A 21,868-nucleotide genomic window follows, 5' to 3' on the forward strand; every position below is an offset into this window, starting at 1 on the left:
GTACATCAGTGTGTTGTATTGTGGCTCCTGTGTGGTGTACAGTAGGTTTCATTTCACAAATTTGAGTTTTCCAAAAACTCACCCATAGTTTCCAAGAACTCAACCGCTCCAAAAAAGTGGAAAACATCATCCCACCTGTAACTTATCTGACAGGGTCCAAATAGGCTGTTTGTGGACAGTCCATTTTTAGGCTAATTATGCATAATTAATAGCTTTAATGTACATCAGTGTGTTGTATTGTGTCCCCAGTGTGGTTTACAGTAGGTTTCACCTTATAAAACCACTGTAATTATGAAATATGACCTATTAATGCATTGACCACGGACAGCCTATTTGGACCCCGTCAAATAAGTTACAGGTGGGCCCTTACTTTGGCCACCTGTAACTTATCTGAAAGGGACCAAATAGGCTGTTCGTGGACAGTCCTTATTTAGGCTAATTATGCATAATTAATAGCTTTAATGTACATCAGTGTGTTGTATTGTGGCCCCTGTGTGGTGTACAGTAGGTTTCACCTCACAAATTTGAGTTTTCCAAAAACTCACCCATAGTTTCCTAGAACTCACCCGCTCCAAAAGAGTGGAAAACAGCATCCCACCTGTAACTTATCTGACAGGGTCCAAATAGGCTGTTCGTGGACAGTCCATTTTTAGGCTAATTATGCATAATTAATAGCTTTAATGTACATCAGTGTGTTGTATTGTGTCCCCAGTGTGGTTTACAGTAGGTTCCACCTTATAAAACCACTGTAATTATGAAATATGACCTATTAATGCATTGACCACGGACAGCCTATTTGGACCCCGTCAAATAAGTTACAGATGGGCCCTTACTTTGCCCACCTGTAACTTATTCGACAGCGTCCAAATAGGCTGTCTGTGGACAGTCTATGGGTGCAGTGGGCCCCTAATTTGCCCACCTGTAACTTATTTGACAGGGTCCAAATAGGCTGTCTGTGGACAGTCCATTTTTTGGCTACAGTGGGCCCTTAATTTGCCCACCTGTAACTTATTTGACAGGGTCCAAATAGGCTGTTCGTGGACAGTCCGTTTTTAGGCAAATTTTGCATAATTAATAGCTTTAATGTACATCAGTGTGTTGTATTGTGTCCCCAGTGTGGTTTACAGTAGGTTTGACCACATAAAACCACTGTAATTATGAAATATGACCTATTAATGCATTGACCACGGACAGCCTATTTGGACCCTGTCAAATAAGTTACAGGTGGGCCCTTACTTTGCCCACCTGTAACTTATTCGACAGGGTCCAAATAGGCTGTTCGTGGACACCTTCCTGTGCCCACCTGTAACTTATTTGATAGGGTCCCTGTAAGCTGTCCATGGACATGCCATTTTAAGTCTGATAATGCATAGTTCTTCTGATGGGACACATAGGCCATTCGTGGTCACATAGGCGGTCAGTGGGACGAATAGGCTCTCTGTGGTCAGTGGGCAGGGCCACGGGCTGTCACTTTGATTGGCCGTGGACGAACAGGCCATTCAAATGGCCCAAGATGGCGCCGCGGATGGCTGCCTCGGTGTGGAGCTCTCCAGCTATTGTGTTGTTTTTGTTCGTTTGTTCTGCGTTTAGTCATTCTTTTCCTATCAGTTTCACCAAAGACGAACTACTGGACATTAGGAAACACACACCAGAAACCTTTTCTACAGTTTTTGATTATTCGGACGTTTTGCTGGACATTCTCGTCGGAGGGGCAGCGTTGTTGTTCAAACGCGCGTTCAGACGCAAACGCGGGAAGCGAGCCGGCGCGCTGGTTAAACTCCGCGAGCGCGGCCTGCGCACTGCACTCCCCAGCATTCATCTCGCGAATCTCCGATCCCTTACTAACAAAACGGATGAACTTCTTCTCCTCACCCACACTAACAAGGATTTTTTAAACTCTGCTGCTTTGTGCTTCACTGAAACCTGGCTGAGTGAAGCCATACCGGACAACGCAATACATCTGCCGGGCTTCCAGCTGTTCCAAGCGGATCGCATCGCGGAGCTAACGGGGAAAACGAGAGGTGGTGGATTGTGTTTCTACATTAACGAAAGTTGGTGTTCAGATGTAACAACACTGAAGAAGATGTGCTCTCCTAATTTAGAGGCACATTTCATAAACTGTAAACCCTTCTACTCGCCTCGGGAATTTTCCTCTTTCATTCTCGTGAATGTTTACATCCCTCCAGACGCGTGCGTGAGCGCGGCGCTACAACAGCTGGCTGAACAAATATCTGAAACGGAACAAAGGTACCCAGACTCTCTTTTAATCATTCTTGGGGATTTTAACAAAGCAAATCTTTCCCGTGAACTACCAAAATACAGACAGCACGTTACATGTCCCACCAGAGACAGTAATATACTGGACCATTGTTACACCACAATAAGAAATGCATATCACTCCGTCCCACGGGTAGCTTTGGGGCTCTCTGATCACTGTTTGGTTCATCTCATACCGACCTACAGGCAGAAACTGAAATCAGCTAAACCTGGAATAAGGACTGCAAAAAGATGGACTAATGAAGCAGAGAAGAATCTACAGGCCTGCTTTGATTGCACTGATTGGACTGTTTTTGAAGCTGCTACCAATGATCTGGATGAGCTCACAGATACTGTAACATCATATATAAGTTTCTGTGAGGATACATGCATTCCTACCAGGACATTCTTATCATTCACTAATGATAAACCATGGTTTACTGGGAAACTCAAACACCTTCGTCATGCCAAAGAGGATGCTTACAGAAGTGGGGATAAAATCTTGTATAACCAGGCCAGAAACAGATTGACAAAGGAGATCAGAGTTGCTAAAAGGAACTACTCTGATAAACTGAAAAACCAGTTTTCATCCAACGACCCATCATCAGTCTGGAATGGCCTGAGGAACATTACCAACTACAAGTCACCATCCCCTCGATCTGTGGACAATCAACACCTGGCTGACGATTTAAATTAATTTTACTGCCGGTTTGAAAAGCCCTCATTCACACCACACACCCGGTCTGATCTGCACTTCACACATTCAGCATCACCTCCTGTTCTCCAATTATCACTCCCCCCTCCTGCCATCCAACCTGAGCTTAAGGTCTGTGTGGAGGACGTGAGCCGAGTATTCAAAAAACAGAAGACTAGGAAAGCCTCAGGCCCAGACGGCATCTCATCTGCTTGTTTAAAAGCCTGCGCTGACCAACTGGCCCCGGTCTTCACGCAGATCTTCAACAGATCATTGGAGCAGTGTGAAGTTCCCTGCTGCTTCAAACGCTCCACTATCATTCCTGTCCCCAAAAAACCCCAAATCACTGGACTTAATGACTACAGACCTGTCGCTCTCACGTCTGTGGTCATGAAGTCGTTTGAAAGACTGGTGCTGGCCCTCCTGAAGGTCATCACTGGACCCCTGCTGGATCCCTTTCAGTTTGCTTACAGAGCAAACAGGTCTGTGGATGATGCAGTCAACATGGGACTGCATTATATCCTGCAACATCTCGACAGACCAGGGACTTATGCAAGGATCCTCTTTGTGGACTTCAGTTCGGCCTTCAATACCATCATGCCTGGTCTTCTCACAGCCAAACTGACCCAGCTCTCCATACCATCCTCGATCTGTCAGTGGATCACCAGCTTCCTGACGGACCGGCAGCAGCGAGTGAGACTGGGGAAACACACATCCAAGACACTCACAATCAGCACTGGTGCTCCCCAAGGGTGCGTTCTCTCCCCACTGCTCTTCTCCCTGTACACTAATGACTGCACTTCTAAAGACCCCACTGTCAAGCTCCTGAAATTTGCAGACGACACCACTGTCATCGGTCTCATCCGAAACGGTGACGAGTCTGCTTACAGACTGGAGGTTGAACAGCTGGCTGCCTGGTGCAGTTATAACAACCTTGAGCTGAACACGCTCAAAACACTGGAGATGATCGTGGACTTCAGGAGGAACAGCTCAGCACTCCCCCCACTCACCATCATGAACAGCACTGTGGAAGCAGTGGAGTCATTCAGGTTCCTGGGCACTATCATCTCTCAGGACCTGAAGTGGGACAATCACATTGACTCCACTGTGAAAAAGGCCCAGCAGAGACTGTACTTCCTTCGCCAGCTGAGGAAGTTCAACCTGCCACAGGATCTGCTGATTCAGTTCTACTCAGCCGTCATTGAGTCTGTCTTGTGCGCTTCCATCACTGTCTGGTTTGGTTCAGCTACCAAATCAGACATCAGGAGACTACAACGGACAGTCCGGACTGCGGAGAGGATTATTGGTGCCCCCCTGCCAAACCTCCAGGACCTGTACTCTTCCAGAGTGAGGAAGAGAACAGGTAAAATCATCACAGACTCCACTCACCCTGGACACCACCTGTTTGAACTGTTACCGTCAAGACGGAGACTCAGATCACTGGCCACAAGAACATCTCGGCACAGGAACAGTTTCTTCCCACAGGCCATTTCCCTCCTGAACAGTTAACACTCCTCCCAAGGCATATGCCTGTAAGTGCAATACTCCCACTGTTTAGTGCAATATCCCACAACTCAGGTGATACTTATATGTAGATTTATTTATTTATAATATTCAAAACACTGTAAATAGGTTCATAATCTGTAAATCTGAAAATGTCTATTCTGACTAAACCCAACTGTGATAGTTTTATTCTCATATATTTATATTTATATTTTTATTTTTTATTCTTATAATTTGTAGTATTATGTTTCATGTTGTATTTGTATATGTCCACTGGAAGCCTCAGTACCAAAACAAATTCCTTGTGTGTGCAAGCACACTTGGCAATAAAGCTCTTTCTGATTCTGATTCAAATAAGTTGCAGGTGGGATGCTGTTTTATATTTTGATGTCATGACTGATAAAAATGACTAAAATTGATTAAATATCAATTTTACGTTAATCTCTGGGCCCCCCTGAGCGATTTGCAGCCTTCAGAACCCCGAAATTCCACTGTCCACGAACAGCCTACATTTTTGTATGGGATAGATTGTACGTGGGACGTCTAGATCTCAGCCACTGGACAGAATTTGGAGCTGAAACCTGCGCTTCTGCGCTCATCTGGACGTGCCCGTGTCGAATCGGTCGGTGAGTGGCCCCCCTGTGGCCGAAGCCCGGACTGCGGGCGAGGGGGCCGAATTTTGTCGGGCTCCCGCGGGGCCCCCGGGGCCGCCGGGCCCAAGGCGACGTCGGCCAGCCCCTGAAAAATCACCTTGGGGGCGTCGCGCGCCGGTCCACTAACCTCCTCCCACGGACTACCTTTTAAGCTGTCCGTGTACCCCTTCCCTTACGTGGTGGCATAAAGTGAGTTAGAAAGAAAAGAAAAGAAAAAGATTAGTTAGATAGAAAGATTAGTTTGAAAGAAAGAAAGATTAGTTAAAAAGAAAGATTATTTAAAATGAAAAGAAAAGTAAGAAAGAAAGATTAGTTAGAAAAAAAGAAAGATAGATTAGTTAGAAAGAAAGATAGATAGATTAGTTAGAAAGAAAGAAAAAAGAAAGATAGATAGATTAGTTAGAAAGAAAGAAAGAAAGATTAGTTAGAAAGAAAGAACGATTAGTTAGGAAGAAATAAAGATTAGTTAGCAAGAAAGAAAGAAAGAAAGATAGATTAGTTAGAAAGAAAGAAAGATGGATTAGTTAGAAAGAAAGATTAGTTAGAAAGAAAGAAAGAAAGATATATAGATTAGTTAGAAAGAAAGAAAGATTAGTTAGAAAGAAAGATAGAAAGATAGATTAGTAAGAAAGAAAAAAGATAGATTAGTTAGAAAGAAAAAAAGATAGATTAGTTAGAAAGAAGAGATAGATTATTTAGAAAGAAAGAAAGATATATAGATTAGTTAGAAAGAAAAAAGATAGATTAGTTAGAAAGAAAGAAAGATAGATTAGTTAGAAAGAAAGAAAGATTAGTTAGAGACAAAGATAGATAGATTAGTTAGAGAGAAAGAAAGATAGATTAGTTAGTTAGAAAGAAAGATAGATTAGTTAGAAAGAAAGATAGATATATTAGTTAGAAAGAAATAAAGAAAGATAGTTTAGTTAGAAAGAAAGAAAGATAGATAGATTAGTTAGAAAGAAAGATAGATAGATTAGTTAGAAAGAAAGATAGATAGATAGATTAGTTAGAAAGAAAGATAGATTAGTTAGAGAGAAAGATAGATTAGTTAGAAAGAAATAAAGAAAGATAAATTAGTTAGAAAGAAAGATATTTTAGTTAGAAAGAAAGATAGATAGATTAGTTAGAAAGAAAGATAGATTAGTTAGAAAGAAAGAAAGAAAGAAAGATAGATTATTTAGAAAGAAAGATGGATTAGTTAGAAAGAAAGAAAGATAGATTAGTTAGAATGAAAGATAGATAGATTAGTTAGAAAGAAAGATAGATAGATTAGTTAGAAAGAAATAAAGAAAGATAGATTAGTTGGAAAGAAAGAAAGATAGTTTAGTTAGAAAGAAAGAAAGATAGATAGATTAGTTAGAAAGAAAGATAGATTAGTTAGAAAAAAAGATAGATTAGTTAGAAAGAAAGAAAGATAGATTAGTTAGAAAGAAAGATATATATATATATATATATATATATATATATATATATATATATATATATATATATAACAGATAGATAGATAGATAGATAGATAGATAGATAGATAGATAGATAGATGAGTTCATTAGTACATATAGAATGATTGTTTAATTGAGTCTAGTGCTTCAGGGACTTTAGATTTGAGTTTTTGTGTTGTACACTACTGGGCCACCGTAGCAATGGCTCAATTTGAACTGTTGCAATGAAAGTCAATGGGATTTTTATGGTTTTTAATATTAATTTTTAAGAAAACTGAAAGTCAAATCAGTCTGAAAAGATATAGCAACTCGAGTCAGAACAGTCTGAAGGTCTGACCCCAGTTTGGAGTTTGTAGAGTTAAAACTCTAGGAGGAGTTAGAGTCAGAAAATTTTGGTTAAGAAAAAGAAGAAGAAGAAGAACTAGAAAAATGTTTGATGAGACAAACTTTAAGTTGGCTTGAGAAAGCCGGACCAGAGTGTTTGAAGAAGTTTAAAATAGTTTGAAGTTTGATAGATGGATCAGTTAGAAAGAAAGAATAGTTAGAAAGAAAACGATACTTTAGAAAGAAAAGAAAGATTAGTTAGATAGATAGAAAGATTGGTTTCAATAAAAGAAAGATTAGTTAGAAAGAAATATTAGTTAGAAAGAAAGAAAGATAGATTAGTTAGAAAGAAAGATAGATTAGTTAGGAAGAAAGAAAGATTAGTTAGAAAGAAAGAAAGATGGATTGGTTAGAAAGAAAGAAAGATGGATTAGTTAGAAAGAAAGATGGATTAGTTAGAAAGAAAGAAAGAAAGAAAGAAAGAAAGAAAGAAAGAAAGATTAGTTAGAAAGAAAGGAAGAGAAAGAAAGATACATTAGTTAGAAAGAAAGATAGATAGATTAGTTAGAAAGAAAGATAGATTAAGTAGAAAGAAAGAAAGAAAGAAAGATTAAGTAGAAAGAAAGAAAGAAAGAAAGAAAGATTAGTTAGAAAGAAAGAAAGAAAGATTAGTTAGAAAGAAAGAACGATAGATTAGTTAGAAAGAAAGGTAGATTAGTTAGAAAGAAAGAAAGATTCGTTAGAAAGAAAGATAGATAGATTAGTTAGAAAGAAAGATAGATAGATTAGTTAGAAAGAAAGATAGATAGATTAGTTAAAAAGAAAGAAAGATTAGTTAGAAAGAAATAAAGATTAGTTAGAAAGAAAGATGGATTTGTTAGAAAAAAGAAATATTAGTTAGAAAGAAAGATAGATAGATTAGTTAGAAAGAAAGACGGATTAGTAAGAAAGAAAGAAACAAAGAAAGAAAGAAAGAAAGAAAGAAAGAAAGATGGATTAGTTAGAAAGAAAGATTAGTTAGAAAGAAAGAAAGAAAGAGAAAGAAAGATAGCTTAGTTAGAAAGAAAGATAGATTAAGTAGAAAGAAAGAAAGAAAGAAAGAAAGAAAGAGAAAGAAAGATAGATTAGTTAGAAAGAAAGATAGATAGATTAGTTAGAAAGAAAGATAGTTCCCTTTCGTCCTGGGAACTCCGACGTATCGTCGGGGGAGTTCCCTGACGAATTGGGATCACGCTAGGGAGACCAATTGCCTTCGAGTGAATTAAAACGAGCCAATGAAAATTGGCATGCAAGATTTGCATTCCGCGACCCACCTACCAGCGCGGGTATAAAAGGCGGAAGTAAACATTGCGCAATGCTTTTAGCTTCGGAGCCGACCGATTGTGTCCTCTCTGAGTGAGTGAGCTTTAAGATTGTATTTTTCTTACGGCTACGAGTCTGCTGTTTCGGGAGGGGATCTCTCTGTGTTGGTGAGATGGCGTTTCAGCGACCGCGCGGTTTCCTGTCTGCCGGCTGCGTCTATATGCTGTTGATTCAAAAGCTGTTTTCACAGCTGGTAAACGGTTGAGTGCGCACAGCGGGCTTGCAGTTTCCCCGCTGTGTTGCCGCGTTGGGTCCCTGTGTGCTTCAGCACGATAGAGAGAGTACTTTCTTCCTGAAAGAGTATCACGAGTGAAGATCGCGTCCTTTTCAGGATGACGTTTCACTCGTGTGTTTCTGGATGCAATCGTTTCCTGTCCTTATTTGACGGCCACGTTCATTGTTTCACATGCCTAATCAGTGTGTTGAGACTGCGTTCGTGGGTGGTTCATGTTCTCTCAGGAGTGCATGACCACGTCGGCACGCTGTTCGTCTCCCCTTTCTCGTAAAGGTTTGAGCCGCTCAGCGTGCCGTGTGCCGTCGAGCGCCGGCTGACAGCGCGGGTTGTCACGGCAACCCAGCGCGCGTCTTTCGGCGCTCAAGATGCGTGGTCAAGATCAAGATTCGCGTGCCTCTATGAGGTAAGTCCCTTTGCTTATTTACCGATCTAGTTTCTCTTCTGGTGCACCAGAGGAGGGCTACTTTGGTGAATAACATTGGTGATCACCAAATGTTGTGTCAGTGAGGGTGTCAGTGAGCACGAACCACTCACTCCTCTAGCGCATCGCAGACATGCTGAGACTGTGTTCGTGGGTGGTTTATGCTTTCTTATGAGAGCATGACCACGTCGGCACGTTGTTCGCCCTTCCTGAAGGCTTGAGCGCCCAGCGTGCTGTGTGTCATTGAAGCGATGACCACGTTCACTATCTTGCATGCCTGGTTGACGGCCACGATCACTGTTTCACATGCCTAATCAGTGTGTTGAGACTGCGTTCGTGGGTGGTTCATGTTCTCTCAGGAGTGCATGACCACGTCGGCACGTTGTTCGTCTCCCCTTTCTCGTAAAGGTTGAGCCCCTCAGCATGCCGTGTGCCGTCGAGGCTTTCGGATGGGATTCTGGTCCTTCTCATGAGGGACCAAGCATTTCATTCGGGGCCCCAGGGAGGACAGATGTCGATCGCTACATCGGAGAGAGGGCTGTTATACTCTGAAATGATGCTGAGTTCCTACTATAATGGTGTGTTCTCATGCTGAAGATTCAGACTTAACAGCCACACTTTCCTGGGCTGTTCTAAAGTGCCTGGATGTGTGTGAAGAATGTTGGCAGTATGCAAGCATTTTGGTGCCAATATGGCAAGCCAAACATGCCTAAATCTGCAGAAGTTTTTCCTCTCTCACTACCACTGCACGTGCGTAGTTCTAACTCGGGGTTGAGCTGTGCTTAGTGACTGACCGTGATTAGTCGCAGCACTGGCCCTCGGTTAGACGATGTCCACACTGGTGGTCCAGAAGCGCCTCAAAACCAGCCCGCTCAGAGTTTGTTTCCCCCAGCGAAGGGAAGCAACCCTGAGAGGAGCGACCCAGAGTGTGTGACGATCTGCTCTCTGGGAGTGCGTGTCATCACCACTCCTTCCCCCGGGGGAGGGCCGGGTGGAGAATTTTTCTTTTCTGTTCCGCCGCTGTATCAGCGGTACCCAAAGTTTGAGCAGTCCACTTCCTCTGAGTCGTTCACGGGCCCCAGCGCTCAGATGGCAGTGAGGGCTACGGCCTTGTCACTCTCGTCTCTCGCTGGGTGAGGGGAAACCAGGGCTCGATGCCCCCGGGCCTCGTCCTTCGTTCCCCTCACGGTCGAGACTGGCAGTATAATAAGACCAGTTTCCTCCGTCCGAGAGGGTCAGAATGGCAGTGCGTGCCGCCCCCAAGCTGCACCACTCCCGTTCCCCTCTCCCCAGCTTGCAGATAGCAGTGACGCAGCCTTGGCTGCGTCGCTCCGGTCTGCAGCTGGGCCCGGAGGCGCAGAGACCAGCATACGAGGAGTCAGGGCCTCGTTCCTCGTCTCTCCCCCTCCCCTCGCCACCGGGCAGTCCGCAGCAGAACGCCCACAAGCCTTCTCTGCCGTCTGCCCCTCGGTGGAAGCAGGTTGGTGTCAGGCGCACCCAGACCCCCGCTCTCGGTCGCTACAACGCCACCAGAGCCGGGTCCCTGTCTTCCCCCTCGCTGCCCCTCCGTGGGTACGCCGGTGGTTCGGGTGGGTTCATTGGGACACTATTTGGAAGCCTGGCTAGCGCTTCCGGGTCCGTCCCCGATGGCTCATCCGCACCGTCCGGTTCGGCTATGCAATTCAGTTTGCACGCCGGCCTCCCAGGTTCAGGGGCGTCCACTTCACCCGTGTGCGGTCGCTGTACGCCCCGGTCTTGAGGAAAGAGATCGATGTCCTGCTGGCGAAGGACGCGATCGAGCCAGTCCCTCCTGCCGAGATGAGGTCTGGGTTTTATAGCCCCTACTTCATTGTACCCAAGAAAGGCGGTGGGTTACGGCCAATCCTGGACCTGCGTATTTTGAATCGGGCCCTGCACAAACTCCCGTTCAAAATGCTTACACAGAAGCGCATTTTCGAGTGCATCCGTCCCCAGGATTGGTTTGCACCGATCGACCTGAAGAACGCGTACTTTCAAGTCTCGATTCTCCCTCGACACAGACCTTTTCTTCGGTTTGCTTTCGACAGTCGAGCGTATCAGTACAAGGTCCTACCCTTCGGGCTGGCCCTGTCACCCCGCGTCTTCACGAAAGTCGCGGAGGCGGCCATTGTTCCCATGAGAGAACAAGGCGTTCGCATCCTCAACTACCTCGACGACTGGCTCTTTTTAGCTCACTCCAAGATGTATTTTGCGATCACAGGGACATGGTGCTTCGGCACCTCAGCCGGTTGGGGCTTCAGGTCAACTGGGACAAGAGCAAACTTTGCCCCGTGCAGAGGATCTCTTATCTCGGTATGGAGCTGGACTCGGTCGCCCGGACTGCGCACCTCACAGAGGAACGCGTCCAGTCAGTGCTCACCTGCCTCAGGTCTTTTCGAGGCAGGACAGCGGTTCCACTGAAACAATTTCAGAGGCTCCTGGGGCATATGGCAGCCGCAGTAACGCCGCTCGGCCTGTTACATATGAGACCGCTTCAGCGCTGGCTTCACGATCGAGTCCCAAGGTGGGCGTGGCAAAGCGGCACGTTCCGGGTGAAAGTGACCCGCACTGCCGCCAAACCTTCTCCCCGTGGTCGGATCCTGTGTTTCTACGGGCCGGAGTGCCCTTAGTCCAGGTTTCCAGGCATACTGTGGTTTTCACAGATGCCTCTGCCACCGGGTGGGGGGCCACGTACAACGGGCATGCAGTTTCAGGTCTGTGGAAGGGGCCTCAACTGCATTTGCATATCAACTGCCTAGAGTTGCAAGCAGTACGCTTAGCCTTGCGTCGCCTCAAAGGGGTTCTCAGACACAAGCACGTACTGGTCCGTACGGACAGCACTGCGACCGTTGCGTACATCAACCATTAAGGTGGTCTACACTCCCGTCGTATGACGCGAATCGCCTCCCACCTCCTCCTATGGAGTCAGAAGCATCTGAGGTTGCTTCGTGCCATTCACATTCCAGGGGAGCTCAACCGTGTGGCAGACGAGCTCTCACGGCTGCCTCCCCTGCCAGGAGAGTGGCGACTCCATCCCCAGTCGGTCCAGCTGATTTGGAGTGTCTTCGGAGTCGCACAGGTAGACCTGTTTGCCTCTCTGGACACGACCCATTGCCAGTGGTTTTACTCCCTGTCCGAGGGGACCCTCGGCACGGGCGCCCTGGCTCACAGCTGGCCCCGGGAGCTGCGCAAGTATGCGTTTCCCCCAGTGAGCCTTCTTGCGCAGACTCTGTGCAAGGTCTGGGAGGACGAGGAGCAGGTCCTTCTTGTGGCGCCGTATTGGCCCACCAGGACTTGGTTCACCGAACTCATGCTCCTCGCGACACCCCCTCCTTGGCCGATTCCCTTGGGGAAGGACCTTCTTTCTCAGAGACGGGGCACTCTATGGCACCCGCGTCCAGACCTCTGGAAACTCCATGTCTGGTCCCTGGACGGGACGCGGAGGTTCTAGGTGGTCTACCACAGGCAGTGGTAGACACCATCACTTCCGCTTGAGCCCCCTCTACGAGGCGCCTCTATGCGTTGAAGTGGAACATGTTCGTCGTTTGGTGTCCTCCCGTCAGGAGGACCCCCGGACTTGCCCGATCGGTGTCGTGCTTTCCTTCCTGCAGGATGGGTTGGAGCGGAGGCTGTCCCCCTCCACCCTCAAAGTGTATGTCGCAGCAATAGCTGCGCATCACGATGCAGTGGAAGGTAAGTCCCTAGGGAAGCACGACCTGGTCATCAGATTCCTTAAGGGTGCCAGGAGGTTAAATCCACCTCGTGTTTCGCACTCTGTACCCTCTTGGGACCTTGCTCTGGTAATTAGAGCTCTTCAAAGTCCTCCCTTTGAGCCTTTGCTGATGGTAGAGCTTAATATCCTGTCCATTAAGACAGCGCTCCTGTTGGCATTGGCCTCTTTCAAGAGAGTCGGGGATCTGCAGGCTTTTTCGGTCGACAAATCGTGCCTAGAGTTTGGACCGGGCCTTTCTCACGTTGTGTTGAGACCCCGGCTCGGATATGTGCCCAAGGTTCCTACCCCTCCCTTCGTGGACCTGCAAGCACTGCCCCAGGAGGAGGCAGACCCAGCCCTGGCTTTTCTCTGTCCCGTCCGTGTCCTGCGGGTTTATATTGACAGAACGCAAAGCTTCAGAACCTCAGATCAGCTCTTTGTCTGTTACGGAGGCCAGCAGAAGGGGAAGGCCGTCTCCAAGCAGAGGTTAGCCCACTGGTTAGTGGATCCTATCACCCGAGCATATGAGTCTCTGGGTGAGCCTTGTCCTCCCAGGTTGCGCGCTCACTCCACTAGAGGTGTTGCCGCTTCCTGGGCTTTGGCTCAAGGCGCCTCGCTGACAGACATCTGTAGAGCTGCGGGCTGGGCGACACCTAACACGTTCGCTACGTTCTATAGCCTTCGTGTGGAACCTGTTTCCCCCCGAGTTCTGGCTACAGCCAGTGGGTCGAGGGAATAGGTTGTGTCGGCTTGCTACGCCACTCCGCCTCGCAGCGGATACGTGCGTTCCTTGCTCCGTATGGCGCCCTACGTTGGTGAGCCTCGTGAGTTCCTCCTTCACCCCTCCGGTGCTGGGCATGGCGGTCCGCCCGGCGCCAGGTCTGCTACCTCTAGTAGGAGTTGTTAGTAGACTGGGTGTTCCAGTGGTCTCTACTGTGACCCATCATGCCACGTGCAGTTTAGCCGTGTCTTCCCCTTGACGGACTCGTTCGTCGTCCCTGCTGAGTACACTCCCACTTCCCTTGGATTGGGACTACCTCAGGGACTGCCATATGTTTCACTATTCCTTCGGGCTAGTACATATGTGTATTCCTGGCCTTCCTCAGTCAGGCTGGGGCTTCCACAGCGTTCCCTCCTCTCTTGAGGGAACGCTTTCCCAGTGTTATCCAATATCCACTGTGCGGGTCTTGCGGGACAGCAGTGTGTTTCCCGTGCTAGCTCCCGCAACTTATTTCAAGAAACTGCTGCAGGGTAGCTTTGCCAGGCGCTGGAAGGGGCCAGCACCATGGCGTTTTATTAGGGATCCCAATTCGTCAGGGAACTCCCCCGACGACACGTCGGAGTTCCCAGGACGAAAGGGAACGTCTAGGTTACGTATGTAACCCTCGTTCCCTGAGTACAGGGAAAGGAGACGTATCGTCCCTTCGCCATGTTGCTGTACCTTCGCGGAGGACTGGACACCGTTCGGCTCCTTAGCGAAAAGCATTGCGCAATGTTTACTTCCGCCATTTATACCCGCGCTGGTAGGCGGGTCGCGGAATGCAAATCTTGCATGCCAAATTTCATTGGCTCGTTTTAATTCACTCGAAGGCAATTGGTCTCCCTAGCGTGATCCCAATTCGTCAGGGAACTCCCCCGATGACACGTCTCCGTTCCCTGTACTCAGGGAACGAGGGTTACATACGTAACCGAGACGATAGATTAAGTAGAAAGAAAGAAAGAAAGATTAGTTAGAAAGAAAGATAGATTAGTTAGAAAGAAAGATAGATAGATTAGTTAAAAAGAAAGAAAGATTAGTTAGAAAGTAAGAAAGATTAGTTAGAAAGAAAGATGGATTTGTTAGAAAAAAGAAAGATTAGTTAGAAAGAAAGATAGATAGATTAGTTAGAAAGAAAGATGGATTAGTTAAAAGAAAGAAAGAAAGAAAGAAAGAAAGATGGATTAGTTAGAAAGAAAGATTAGTTAGAAATAAAGGAAGATAGATAAGTTAGAAAGAAAGAAAGAGAAAGAAAGATATATCAGTTAGAAAGAAAGATAGATAGATTAGTTAGAAAGAAAGATAGATTAAGTAGAAGAAAGAAAGAAAGAAAGATTAGTTAGAAAGAAAGAAAGAGATTAGTAAGAAAGATAGATTAGTTAGAAAGAAAGAAAGATATATTAATTAGAAAGAAAGATAGATTAGTTAGAAAGAAAGAAAGAAAGAAAGAAAGATAGATTGGTTAGAAATAAAGAAAGATTAGTTCGAAAGAAAGATAGATAGATTAGTTAGAAAGAAAGATAGAAAGAAAGAAAGAGAAAGAAAGATAGATTAGTTAGAAAGAAAGGTTATTTAGAAAGAAAGATGGATTTGTAAGAAAGAAAGATGGATTACTTAGAAAGAAAGAAAGATAGATTACTTAGAAAGAAAGAAAGATAGATTAGTTAGAAAGAAAGAAAGATTAGTTAGAAAAAAGAAAGATAGATAGATTAGTTAGAAGGAAAGAAAGATTAGTTAGAAAGAAAGAAAGATGGATTAGTTAGAAAGAAAGATGGATTAGTTAGAAGGAAAGAAAGAAAGATTGATTAGTTAGAAAGAAAGAAAAAAAGAAAGATGGATTAGTTAGAAAGAAAGAAAGATTAGTTAGAAAGAAAGAAAGAGAAAGAAAGATAGCTTAGTTAGAAAGAAAGATTAGTTAGCAAAAAAAATAGATTAGTTAGAAAGAAAGATAGATTAAGTAGAAAGAAAGAAAGAAAGAAAGATTAGTTAGAAAGAAAGAAAGAGATTAGTAAGAAAGATAGATTAGTTAGAAAGAAAGAAACATTAGTTAGAAAGAAAGAAAGATAGATTAGTCAAGTCAAGTCATCCTCATTTATATAGCGCTTTTAACAATGTAGATTGTTTCAAAGCAGCTTTACAGAGATAAACATATAATTTAAGGTAACAGAGATTGGTTTGGTTTTATAGTGGCTCTTGAAAAATGTTTTTTCCAGCTAAAGTTAGTTTTGATTGATTCACTTCCGTCTAAATGATCATTTGTTATTAAATTAGGGCCCGCTAAGACGACACCGTTCTCTCTAAACAAACTTTAAACGTGAACCTGTGATAGACGCTGATGGCGTTCACATGCGCATTAAGAATTGATTCTATAGTTATGTGCGTTTGAATATATGTGCGCAGGTTTGTAATTCCTTACAAACCATGCCTAAACAAACTACTTGTCTATAAATTTTGATGCAGAATTTTTATTTTATCTTATCACTTTGGGTAGGTACGCGAACCCGAAAAATTCCACAAAGCTTTATCTGTAGAGTGGTATAGGGATCCTCCATAGGGAGAGGCTAGTTGGCACTTCAGCACTGCATTGTCATCAGGTCCAGGCGAAAGTCCTTCGTCAGATCTGGAAACGGCCTGGATCCATTAGGCTGCGGGAAAACCTCGGGATAAACAAAGACACTAAAATTAGCGTAGATGCCATTCTTCTTATGATGTAACGAGTACATCAGGATATGAGGGAAGTGTTCCCAGTTCCGGCTGACCTAATCTAAGCAGCCTAATATTGATTTATAGAAGGCTATAGAGTGTTATGTGAATGCTAGGTCAAAGAGATGTGTTTTTAGTCTAGCTTTGAACTGACAGACTGTGTCTGCTTCCCGGACAATGTTAGGAAGATTGTTCCAAAATTTTGGTGCTAAATAGGAAAAGGATCTACCGCCAGCAGTCGATTTATATATTGTAGGTATTATCAACTGGCCGGAGTTTTGAGACGTGAAGGACTATAATGCGTTAAGAGCTCGCTCAAGTACTGGGGAGCTAAACCATTTAGTGCTTTGTAAGTAATCAGCAATATTTTAAAATGTATACGATGTTTAATAGGGAGCCAATGCAGTGTTGACAGAACCGGGCTAATATGGTCGTACTTCCTGGTTCTGGTAAGAACTCTAGCGGCTGCGTTTTGAACTAGCTGTAGTTTGTTTATTAAGCGTGCAGGGCAACCACCCAGTAGAGCATTACAATAATCTAGCCTTGATGTCATGAACGCATGAACTAGTTGTTCCGCATTTGTCAATGAGAGCATGTGACGTAATTTAGATATATTTTTAAGATGAAAAAATGCGGTTTTACAGACACTAGACACGTGACTTTCAAATGAAAGATTGGTATCAAAGAGCACACCCAGGTTCCTAACTGACGACGAAGACTTAACAGAGCAGCCATCAAGGGTTAGACGGTATTCTAGGTTATTACGTGTGGAAGGTTTTTGTCCAATAATTAGAATCTCTGTTTTTTCAGAATTTAGTAGTAGGAAATTACTAGTCATCCAATTTTTGATATCAACTATGCATTCCGATAATTTTGTGAATTGGTGAGTTTCGTTAGGTTTGGAAGAAATATAGAGCTGAGTATCATCAGCATAACAGTGAAAGCTAATTCCATGTTTCCTAATGATGTCTCCTAAAGGTAGCATGTACAGAGTGAACAGCAGCGGTCCTAGTACTGAGCCTTGTGGTAGGCCATACTGAACTTGTGATCGATAAGACATCTCTTCATTTACTGCTACAAACTGATAGCGGTCAGATAAATATGATTTAAACCATGCTAATGCAATTCCATTAATGCCAACATAGTTTTCTAGTCCATTTAAGAGAATGTTGTGGTCAATGGTGTCAAATGCAGCACTAAGATCAAGTAACACTAATAGAGAGATACAACCACGATCGGATGATAAGAGCAAATCATTTGTGACTCTAATGAGAGCTGTCTCAGTGCTATGGTGCGGTCTAAATCCTGACTGGAAATCCTAGTCGGTATAGGGTCTAACATACATGTTGTCGATTTAGATGAATTAACGAGTTTGCAAAATTCTTCCTCTCCTATGGCAACAAATGAATCAAATTTTACCTCGGGGAGACTATAATGCACTCCCTGATGTGATGCTGTAGTAGACAGTTGCATAGTTATAATTTTGTCCCTAATATTATCAATCTTATAAGTGAAGAAGTTCATAAAGTCATTACTGCTGTGTTTTGTTTTATGGTGTGTGCTTTAACCTTACACCTTTAACCTTATTATTTATTATCCTCAGGTTAGCTAGAGCAAGTCAAATCTGACCTAAATCATAAGTGTTCAAATGGTACTTACAACTTGTTCAGAAGACTTCTCTGTGGTTTAGTTCTTGCTTAAGGTTTATTAACAACAATACTGGTAGACAATTGCTTGCAATTAGTATAATAGTTATTTATTAATATTCCAAAAAATAAAAGTTAAACCAAAACTAATAGCAGAGTTACAATATAAAGCGAGATATAAATCAAAGGTACAATCAGCTGGTTTTCTGGCGTCGAGAGATACCACTAAATCAGTATCTGCTTGTTCAGTCTTCTCATCAGTCTTTTATACTCAAACAGTTCACTGCCGAAGTCAAACTCTCTTCTGTTGTCATCAACTGGAGAGCTGCCAAGACTTCCATGACCCTTTTAAGGTGTTTCCAATGTAGTCTGCCAACTATCTTCTTGGCTCTTTTTCTCTTGGTTCTCCGTTTCTTCGTCTGTAAAATATACCTTATCTACAGCATTACATTTTTCTTAAAAGCAATTCCTATCTAATACATACATGCTCTCTACTCTAAGTTACTTAATATAAACATCTACTACTTTTATAAGGTTAAGCATACATTGCATAGTAATTGGTATTAGTTTTTGTATTTAATTTCCAATACATTTTCATGCAGCATCACTACTTGGGTTACATAAAAGTACTACTAAACAAAACAGACATTAATCAAGACAGAGTAATTGCAAATAACCATCTTCATTAACAGTTTCTTGGAAACTTCTGGGCTTGAAGCTTTCTTTTTCGTTAGCGTAGCCACTTTTTCAAATAAATACCTTGAATTTTGTTTATTTTCTTTTAATAGGGTTGAAAAATAAGCAGATCTAGCAGCTTTTAAAGCCTCTCTGTAAGCAATCGAGCTCTCCTTCCATGAAATCCGAAATACCTCTAGTTTTGTTTTCTTCCAGTTGCGCTCCATTTTTCTGGCTGCTCTCTTAAGGGCCCGGGTGTGCTCTTTGTACCACGGTGTTGGACTATTTTCTTTAATCTTCTTTAAGCGCAACGGAGCAACTGTATCTAAAGTGCTGGAAAGGAGAGAGTTAAAAGTTTCTGTTGCAATATCAAGTTCTTCTAAGCTACCTGGGATGCTGAGACGATGAAACTGATTAGGAAGATTATTGATAAAGCAATCTTTAGTGGCAGAAGTGATAGGTCTAACATACTTGTAATACGGAGTTGGCTTTGCAGCCTTGGCTAAATGTAATTTACATGAGACTAGATAATGATCTGAGATGTCGTCGCTCTGCTGCAGAATTTCAACAGCATCAACATTGATTCCATGTGATAATATTAGATCTAGAGTATGATTACGACAATGAGTAGGTCCTGACACGTGTTGTCTAACTCCAATAGAGTTAAGAATGTCTTTAAATGCCAATCCCATTGCATCTTTTCCATTATCTACATGTATATTAAAATCACCAACAATTAGGACTTTATCTGCAGTCAATACTAATTCTGATAGAAAGTCAGCAAATTCTTTGATAAAATCTTTATGGTGCCCTGGTGGCCTGTATACAGTTGCCAGCAGAATTCTCAAATTTGATTTATCGTTTACATTATATATTTTTACATTAAGCACAAACACTTCAAAATAAATATATTTTAAACTAGATTTTTTAGTGGTTTTGAAAATATTACTATAAATTACAGCAACACCTCCCCCTTTGCCTTTCAGGCGAGGTTCATGTTTATAACAGTAATCATGAGGGGTGGACTCATTTAAAGTAATGTAATCGTCTGGTTTTAGCCAGGTTTCTGTCATACACAGCACATCTAGGTTATAATCTGAAATCATATCATTAACTATGAGTGCTTTTGAAGTAAGGGATCGAATATTCAGCAACCCAAGCTTTATCGTTTGCTCATCTGTATTATATCTATGTTTTAATTGTTGAATATCAATTACATTTTTGTTGAATATCAATTACATTTTTAACCTTAGATCGGTTTGGACGTTTTTTGGATTTCCAAATTCGGGGAACAGACACAGTCTCTATATGATGATATCTAGGTGAAAGAGCCTCTATGTGATGGGATTTATCTGACCTTGGTGACGCGAGGCCGCTAGCAGACGGTCGGTTTAGCCAGTTTGTCTGCTTCCTGACCTGAGCCCCAGATTGTCATGTTTTGTCTCTAAGACTATGAGCCAAATTACTAGAGAGAAGAGCAGCACCATCCCAGGAGGGATGAATACCATCTCTTTTCAAAAGGTCAGGTTTGCCCCAAAAACTGTTCCAATTGTCTATGAATTCTATATTATTTTGCGGACACCACTTACACAGCCAGCCATTGAGTGATGACAATCTGCTAACTATCTCATCACTCCTTCAAACAGGAAGGGGGCCAGAGCAAATTACAGTGCCTGACATCGTACTTGCGAGTTCAAACACCTCTTTAATATTAATTTTGGTGATCTCCGACTGGCGGAGTCGAACATCATTAGTGCCGACGTGAATAACAATCTTAGAGAATTTACGATTAGCATTAGCCAGCACTTTTAAATTTGCTTTGATGTCAGGCGTTCTGGCTCCCGGCAAACATGTGACTATGTTGGCTGGTGTCCCTATTTTCACGTTCCGTGTAATAGAATCGCCAATTACCAGGGCACAATCAACAGAATTCTCAGTGGGTGATTCACTGAGTGGGGCAAATCGATTTGTTGTGGTAATCGGAACGGAAGAGTGTTTTTTTGATCCGCGACTAGAGCGATCCCTCACTGTCACCCATCTGCCTGGCTGCACAGGCAATAATTCAGCCGGAACCGAATCGTGTAAAGAGTTCACTATGCTAGGCGCATCCAAAGTAGAATCTAAAGCTCTAGCACACTTACTATCCTCAATTAAAGTTTGGATGCGTGTTTCTAATTCTGAAATCTTCTCCGTCAGCCTGACTGTTTCATTGCATTTATCACATATAAACCCTATATTCCCGACGGGGAAGGCTATGCTAAACATGTAACATGAAGTGCAGATGACAATAACAGGACAAGACATTACTCACCGTGTTTGTTGACTGATTCTTACTCACCTGGGCTTTTTATGAACTCAGAGGCGCGGGCGCGCGAGAGAAAAATAAATAAATAACTGAGCGCACGGGTGGCGCGTTAACAGGCTAGCGAGTGACTAGCGTGTTGTTCTAACAATAACGGAAGCTAGCGATGTCAGGTTAATCTGAGATGTTGTCTAAGCTGTATTTAGTAGTATAAACAACTAGAAATGGTAGTAAATGATGGTTCAAAACAGAAAGAAATACAAAGCTAATACGAGGCTTAGACGGAGCTTACAGCCTCGAAGCAAACAAAACACAGAAGGCAGCTAGGCAGACAGGAGCAATCGATCAGGATCAGGAACAGCAATCGAACAGCAATCCAAACAGCAAAAAGGCTGTCGCATCTGGTTGAGTCTTCTGTACAGAATGAATGCCACGCATAGTGTCAGAGTGTGGCTGATTACCTGTAGAGATGCACAGCACAATGTCGGCTGAGGTCCAGGCTAGGACCGCAGATGAAGTGTTCAGAACGGGCAGTCGAGACAGTGCTTGGATGGCTGTGTTGACCGGAGCAATGTCAATGAATTGGGACCCCCTTTCCTCGATCCAGAGTTCCAGTTCTGGATCTAAGGTGAAGTTGTAGTTCTTGAAGGATGGGACTTCCATAGCTGTCTGGTACTCTTTGCTCAGAAGATGGTACAATGCCAGATCATTCAGGTGGAATATGGCACCTTTCGGGGCTTGAATCCACGTACTCTGGTTGAGCATGTTGACACGGCTGGTTGTGTCATGCTGGTCGTAAGTGAGAGTAGCTGTACGCACAGGTGTGTTAACGAGCCACCTGTCACCTACAATCTCTGCTTGCGTCTCTGTGACTTTTGCTCGAGGCTTAGCTTCGGCAGGGCAGCATGTGTCGCTGACCAGGGGTTCCAACCCATAGGTTCCTTCAGTGTTGTCTCTGAGGAAGGGTTCAGTCTGGTTCAGTCTGGATTTCAACCACATGCCGTTTCGCCGTGGCTATGTTTGCTGTGTGGACACTTGGCATGTCGAACAGAGTTCTGGCGGCAGCAACGGCTCCGAGCAACGCTCCCAGGAACCGTTTGGAGTGTTAGTTGGTGCTTAGGAGTCCTGATGGTGTAACAGTCACTTTCCCAAGTTGGTTGGACAT

The 21,868-nt window shown here is 43.7% G+C and overlaps 2 long non-coding RNA genes across 2 annotated transcripts in view; one reads left to right on the top strand and one right to left on the bottom strand.

The window, feature by feature from the left end:
* The window catches only part of LOC143697014 (uncharacterized), a 480,539-nt gene that overhangs the window by 228,010 nt on the left and 230,661 nt on the right, over positions 1–21,868 (bottom strand). The window lies entirely within an intron of this gene.
* Positions 7,546–21,868, top strand: part of LOC143697031 (uncharacterized) — a 125,074-nt gene continuing 110,751 nt past the window's right edge. The window contains exon 1 of the long non-coding RNA XR_013186146.1: positions 7,546–7,581. This is a non-coding gene — a long non-coding RNA (uncharacterized LOC143697031). The remainder of the gene's footprint in view (positions 7,582–21,868) is intronic.

This window comes from Siphateles boraxobius, unplaced genomic scaffold (assembly GCF_051911475.1).
Source record: "Siphateles boraxobius isolate OS27281-9 unplaced genomic scaffold, OSU_SipBor_1 31, whole genome shotgun sequence".
NCBI classification, from domain to species: domain Eukaryota; kingdom Metazoa; phylum Chordata; class Actinopteri; order Cypriniformes; family Leuciscidae; genus Siphateles; species Siphateles boraxobius.